Source organism: Pleurodeles waltl, chromosome 2_1 (genome assembly GCF_031143425.1).
Source record: "Pleurodeles waltl isolate 20211129_DDA chromosome 2_1, aPleWal1.hap1.20221129, whole genome shotgun sequence".
NCBI lineage: Eukaryota > Metazoa > Chordata > Amphibia > Caudata > Salamandridae > Pleurodeles > Pleurodeles waltl.
In genome coordinates this window covers 96,141,746-96,149,278 of record NC_090438.1, presented here as the reverse complement: position 1 = coordinate 96,149,278, position 7,533 = coordinate 96,141,746, and positions in this window count along the sequence as shown.

Genomic DNA, 7,533 nt, shown 5'->3' with positions numbered 1-7,533 from the left:
GGCCCTCAGGATGCATAATGGTCAAGACCTGCTCCTCCCATGTTGTTAGTTGTGGGGGAGGAGGTGGGGGTCCGCTGCCAGTCCGCTGTACCGCGATGTTGTGCCTGGAGACCAAGAAACGCACCTTCCCCTGTAGGTCGTTCCACCTCTTCCTGATGTTGTCCCGATTTCTTGGGTGCTGTCCCACTGCGTTGACCCTGTCGACTATTCTCCGCCATAGCTCCATCTTCCTAGCTATGGAGGTGTGCTGCACCTGTGCTCCAAATAGCTGTGGCTCTACCCGTACGATTTCCTCCACCATGACCCTGAGCTCCTCCTCGGAGAACCTGGGGTGTCTTTGGCGTGCCATGGGGTGGTGTAGGTGATGTGTGGGGTGGTGTATGTGGAGATGAGTGTGCTGATGTGTAGTGGTGTGTGGTGTTTTGTGCGTGGATGTTGTGTGGGTGATGGTGTTGTGTGCCTCTGTGTGGTGGGGTTGTCTATTCTGTGCTCTCTCTCTGGCCTTCGTCAATAATATTTTGTCGTAGGGGTTTGTGGGTGATGGGGTGTGTGTTTTATATTGTGTTGGGTGTGTGGGAGTGGTGTTTGTACAGTATGTGTATCAGGTGTGTGTAATTCGAATTGTCCAATGTGGCGGTGTTTTGGAGATGTGTGTGTATTTTGAGCGCGGCGGTGTGTACCGCCAATGGAATACCGCGGTTGAAAGACCGCCACGTGGATTCGTGGGTCGTGATAGCATGGGCGTGTTTCTGTTGGCGTGACGGTGTCGGTTTTGTTTTCGCCAGTTTATCACTGACCTTTGGTGTGGTGGACTTGTGTGGGTGTCTGAATTTCGGCGAATTCCGAGATGTGGGTCATAATAGCTGTGGTGGATTTCCGCAGCCGCTGCGGTGTGTTGGCGGTCTTCTGCACGGCGGTAAGCTGCTTTTACCGCCAATGTTGTAATGAGGGCCATAGTAATTATCAGCATCTTCCTCTGTGACAGCAAGGAGTCTATCCCTTCCCTTGTCAGAGAAGGAGAGCCAAAGGATAGCAGCCCACTGTCTCTGGGGGACCCTCTGTACTTTACAGGCCCTCTCCAGAGCAGAGTACCACTTATCAATGTGATCCCCCACCTTGTGAGGGTAACAACTTTACTAAGGTCTCTGGGATCAAAAGAGTCCTCCCTGACCCTAGGCTCCCTGAAACCAAAATTGCTGCTGACACCATGAGGTACTAACCCCAACCCCTGCCTCTCTTTCTCTACTGTCAAGGCCTCCCTATCTAGGGCTAGCTGTTGCAGCCTCAGCTTGGCCTCCTCCATTCTCAGTTTCCTGAGCTCCCTGTCTAAGGAGCTTAGCAGCATGTCCCCTCAGATACTGAGGTGACATGAGAGTGGCCAGAGGAGGATCTGTCCCTAGTTTTATTAACCCTCTGGACTAGACCTCTGGGTACAAAGGGGGACCTACTAACATGGCTTCCCCTCACACTAGCTGTAGTGCTCCCAGCTGCACTAGGGGGTTTACTAGGGACCCTGTGATCCTCCGAGGGACCATCCTGACCTTCCTCAGTGTCTAGATCTTCTCTTTCTAACACTGGGAGGGTAGAGTCTACATCCTCCTCCCTCTCCCCATGGCCACCAGCATAGTCCTTGTCATCCTGGAGGAGATGGCCTAGGAGTAGACTCTTCTTAGGGTTCCTCCCTGTCTTCAGGCTCCTTTCCTTGCACTTCTCCATCAACCATGAAAAGTGAGGCTCTCATAAGGAGAATCCATACCCTGAGATGTGCCCTGTCCTGAATACATGTTTGTGTTAGAGTGGTGTAGGGTGTGCCTAACCTCCCTAACTTTTAGTCTCTCTTAGGGAACTTTGGAGCAAAGGCTATGCCTACCCCCTAGCTTACCCAGACTTGTAGAGTTTCTAGACCCTGACACAATGTACTGTGTGTACCCCTTAGTCAGTAAGTTGTGTTTCATGTGGAAAGTACCAAGTGACAGAGTGGTAAGGCAATTGTAACTGCTTATCCCACCACTGCCCCACAAATATAGGAAGCTGGCCTGGTGTCTGGTAGGCCTGGTGTGTTGTGGAACCTAAGATACTTACACCTTATACCAGGTCTAGGTATTCCCTCTTAGTGAAGTGTAGGCAGTGTCTAGAAGCCAGGCTCTCTAGAGGCAGCTGTGGATGGGCAGCCTAGACGTATCTAGGAAACATGCAAACCTCGTGCAATACCACTGTAGTCACACAACACTTACACACATGATAGAAAACACACAGTGTTACAAAAATAAAGGTACTTTATTTTAGTGACACAATACCAAAATTATTAAAAAGGCAATACTCCCTTAGGAGGTAAGTAAACACACTAAATATGTACACTAGTGATCAGAAATAGGCATTGAAAAGGTTAGAAATCAGTGCAAATAGCAATAAGCAATAGTGACCCCAGGGGGAGCTCAAACCATATACAGAAAAATGGAAAGCGAACAAAGGAACCCCACCTAGGTAAGTGGAATGTGTAGAGGGGAGCTTGGGGTACTTGAAAAACATAGATGTAAGTAACACAATACCCCCAGCAACCAGGAAAGCAATAGTAAATCACTGGAATTTCCCCAAACCACCCAAAAGGAAGATAAAGAAGAAAAGAAGACACCCAGACAAGTCTGCAAGAAACTAGCAGTGGATTCCTGGAGAAGACCTGTGGAGAGAGGGGACCAAGTCCAAAAGTCACAGTGGAATGCAGGAGGAGTAGGAGCTACTACCCACCCAGCTGTACTTGCAGGAGTTGGTCGACAAGTGATGAAGGTCAGGTCAGCACTGCAGCCCTGGAGCCGGAGAAGAGTTCCTGAAGGATGCAGAAGATGTCCCACGCTGGAGAGAAGACTGCAGATGGGTGTCGGTGCAGAAATTCCACCAACAAGCCTTGGCATAGGCAAACTCACAGTTAGTGGAAAAGTGATGCTGCCGGGGACCAGCAAGGTCTAGGAGGACTGCACCCAGAAGGGGGAGTCACAGGGGACCCTCAGCATCACAGAGAGTCCACAGGAGCAGAGGCAACACCCACAGGAGTCTCAGAGGATGGGGACATAGAAGTTGCCAAAGGAGCCCATGCAGCACTACAGAAAGGGATCCCAAGCCGCAGGAGATCCATGAAGAGGGCTGAGCATCACAGGAAGGAGTGCTGGGGACTCGAGCTACATGTTGCCTGAAGATCCCTTGGAGGAAATGCAAACTAGCCTTGGCAGCTGCAAGAGATATGGTGCATGGGGGTACTGTCCTGTGTGGGAAGTCAAAGGTTTACCTCTACCAAAGTTGGACAGCTGGAAGAGAGGACCAAAAGGACTACTCTGGACCACCACCCATGCTGCAGGATCCACACAGCTAAGGATGAGAGGAGATCCACACAGCCGGTCGTCATTGCAGCAGGTGCCTGTGGATGTAGGGGAATGACTCCTTCACTCCTTCGTCTTCCTGTGCAGGCTGAAGAGTTGCTGTCTTCTGAGGATGCACGGCCAGGGAAATGTTGCAAATCTGGCAGGAGCCATAAAACAAAGTTGCAAAAGAGTCTTCTTTGTGGGTTTGCAGCGTTGTCAGTTCCTCGAGGATTCAATCGCAGTTCCAGTGGCCAGAAGTCGAAGAGGAGGTTGCAGAGGAATCCTGCTGGAGTCTTGCCAGCGGAATCTGAGGACCCACCCAAGAGAGAGACCCTAAATGGCCCTGAAAGGGGGATTGGTCACCTAGCCAGGTAAGCACCCATCAGGAGGGGACTCTGACGTACCCGGCCTGGCCACTAAGATGCTCCCAGAGTTCTCTGCCAACCTTGGAAACAAGATGGCAGAAGCCAGGGACCATCTGGAGGAGCTCTGAGCACCACCCCTGGGGTGGTGATCGACAGGGGAATGGTCATTCTCCTTTCCATTGTCCAGTTTCGCCCCAGAGTAGGCACTGGTGGTCCCCGAATCGAAGAGGACTGGTTTATGCACAGAGGGCACCAAATGTGCCCTTCAAAGCATACCAGTGGATTGGGGAGTCTACCCCTCCTGAGCCAGTCACACCTATTTCCAAAAGGAGAGGGTGTTACCTCCCTCTCCCATAGGAAATCCTATGTTCTGCTTTCCTAGGCTTGATCAGATCAAGAAGCAGGAGGCAGAAACATGTCTAAGGGGTGGCAGCAACTTGGGCTGTCCAGAAAACCCTGTAAGACTGGTGGTAGCAATGCTAGTGGTCCTCTAAGGAGCCCCCAGAGGGCATGGAATCATACTTGGGATATGATTCTGACATGTTTGATACCAAACATGCCTAGGTTCGGAGTTACCATTATGCAGCTGGACATAGTTAGTGACCTATGTCCAGTACATGAATAAAATGGCGTCCCCGCACTCACTAGGTTCGGGAAAATGGATCTGGAGTTTGTGGGGGCACCTCTGCTAGTGCAGGGGTGCCCTCACACACAGGTACCTGCACCCTGCCCTCTGGGCTGAGAGGGCCTACCATAAGGGTGTCTTATAGTGACCTGGTGCAGTGACCTGTAGTGAAAACATGCACATAGACTGCAATGGCAGGCCTGCAGAACCATTTGCATGGCCACCCTATGGGTGGCAGAATAACTGCTGCAGCCCATAGGGATCCCCTGGTACTCCAATGTCCTGGGTACCTAGGTACCATATACTGGGGACTTACATGGGGGGAACAGTGTGCCAATTGTGGGACAAAAAAGGTACAGTTACCAAGTTAGAACGGAGCTAGCATAATTATTGGGGTCCTGGTTAGCAGGATCCCAGTGAACACAGTCAAACACACTGACAACAGGCAGATAATGGGGGTAACCATGCCAAGAAAGAAGGCACTTTCCTACAATTCCCAAATTTATGATTTCCTAGCAGGAAATTGCACATTTGGAATTGCAAAAGCTTCCATACCTTTGGCCCTAAGACTCCCCCTTAAATCTAAGGAAAGAAAAAGTGGCACTGAAAAGTGCTCCTTTGCCCCTGGGTGAGTGCGTGCTTCAAAGCACTGCAAAAAGTGCATTTTGGATGCCTTTTCCATTTTGCACATGGTTACCATCGAACTGGATTAGATGGTAATAGCATTTCCTAAATGCCCATTTCACATTTAGTGAATGCTATGTACATGTGCTTAGGAAATCACAATCAGGAAATCCTTAGTTGCGATTTCCTATTTGTGAATCGCAAATTGCAATTTCTACTGAGTAGAAATTGGAGTTTGCGACACCACAGAGCCCTTTGCACATTTGAAAAGGGAGCTTTGCATTTCTTAATTGGCCGGAATTGCGATTTGCCCCGTTAAGAAATGCAAAAACCTTTTGTACGTATGGGCCTTAGTGTTTAAGTACTCTGCAGATACTCCTCTTATCCAAACTATTCAGTAGTTACTTTTACTGCCCCAAATACTTTACAGACACTCTTTTATACCTCAGTAGTTTCCACAAACTTTCCTGATTTGGAGTATGTTGTACATATCAATTTTCACTCTTTCCATCCCAGCTGTTTTGGAGACTATTCTCACTCAGAGGACTTTCCAGCTAATCTTCTATCCTGCACAGTTTGCAAATACTTTTCTCACTTTGAGTGCTTTGCAGATATTTCTCTCACTGAAAGTGCTTGGTAGATATTCTTAACATTGAGCTCACCTGATACTTATTCCTACTTTCTGATATTGAAGATACTTTTCTTGCCTCAAATCTTTATGGACTTACTTCTGTGCCTGTTTAACCTGTCAGCCTTAGGATGGTATTACCCCAAACATTTTGCCTACTTGCCTCTAATTGTTTCTGGATTTTGGTTTTGTTGGCAATTACGGCTCTGTACACTTTACCACTGCTAACCAGTACTAAAGTGCTTGTGCTCACTCCCCTAAACATGGGTTGATTGGCACATACCTAATTGGCATTTTTTATTTACTTGTAAGTCCCTTGTAGAGTGGTATACTACATACCCACGGCCTGTACAGTGAATGCTACTAGTAAGCCTGCAGCACTTATTTTGCCACCCACCTAAAAAGCCCTCTAAAACTTGTCTCAGACCTGCCATTGCAGCCTAAATGCAGTGTCACACTGCCATGTGACAGGGCATTTATACTCCATTGCCATATAAGTCATCCCTATGTTAGTTACTAAGTAGACCATAGGGCAGGGTGCTCTGTATTTCAAAGGTAGGACATGTACTTTAAAGTTTAACATGGCCTAGCAATGAACAAATCCTAAATTTGTTATATACTACTGTGAAGCCCACCCATCCCATATGATAACATTGGGTTTTCTGTATTACATTTAATAAGCTTCAATTCCTAATTAGTCTTGATATGTATCTGGGCTTTTAACAACACCTACATCACGCCCATCACTACCACTTGTTCATGGGCTTGCCCTTCAAAAATCCCTTGACATTGGTAAATGGGTTACATTTGTCCCTCCTTGGGGAGGTTTTGTTACCGCCTTGGCTATCACCTCTTTTACACGGCTAATTGCACTTTTGCAGATAAGGTTAACTGCAAGCAAACTTCTTTTTCCTTTTCTGTGTCTCTTCACGCTGATGCTCATGGTGGCCATGGCGCTATGAATTGGCTCACTTATGTGAAACTGTTTTACTTTTAATTTTCAATTCATGTAGCAAGAAAAGTCAGGTTAGGAGTTTACAATACTAAGAGCTCAAAGTCGAGCAACTGCGAGACCCGTTGCATTGCAAATGCTTGTTTGTCACTGCAGCCAGCTTGGAGCCAGGGCACGGCAAGCAAGGAAGCCCATGTACTTCACAGAACCTTTCCAGAAACGTCTCCCATCTTCCAGGGTATAAAAATAGGACCTTCAGATCCACTCTTCTGTTCACTACTGGACCTGCGGAAGGACAGTCAGAGGAATGCCTGCTGCTGTGACCTGCTGTGTACTCTGCCAACCGCTGCTGTACCTGGAACAATTGCTTTGATGCCTGGAGCCTACCTTGAACCCTCAGAGGCCAGCCTTGCTATTAAGCTCTGCATCTACACCTGCACGGAGGATCACCCGAAGTGACTTGAGGGGCTGGTTTGCTGGCCTCCTGTTTAGAGACACAGGGACATAACAGACTCACACCATCTTGAACCCGCACTTGCACCCAGCCTGAGTGAGTCCCGAACCTCCAAGAAGTCTCCATCCACTCCTGGACCCTTGGTTGTTGTGCTAAAAGTGCCCAGATGGCCAATTTCTGAAACTGAGGACTTGGGCAAAATTTTGCTAAAAGTGCTCTGAGAACCAGGAGGAGACTGGGACCAACCTACTTACCTATACGCCCAAGGTGCATTGTCAATCGGATTGACTTTGCGGCTTCTCCGGCTGTGTTCTTCTCCTCAGCAGCAAATCCATTTCAATGGTCCTTTGTCAAAGGAGTATCTGACCTTGTGGAACTGTCTTTGGCTACAGCTCTCTGCTTCTTTCTCCTGGAGATTTTCATCTTCCATTCCCATAAGTAAGGCCTTCATTATGACATTGGTGGTAAATCCTGCATACCGCTGCGGTGACGGCCGCCAACATACCGCTGCAGTGGCGAATATCCATTCTCC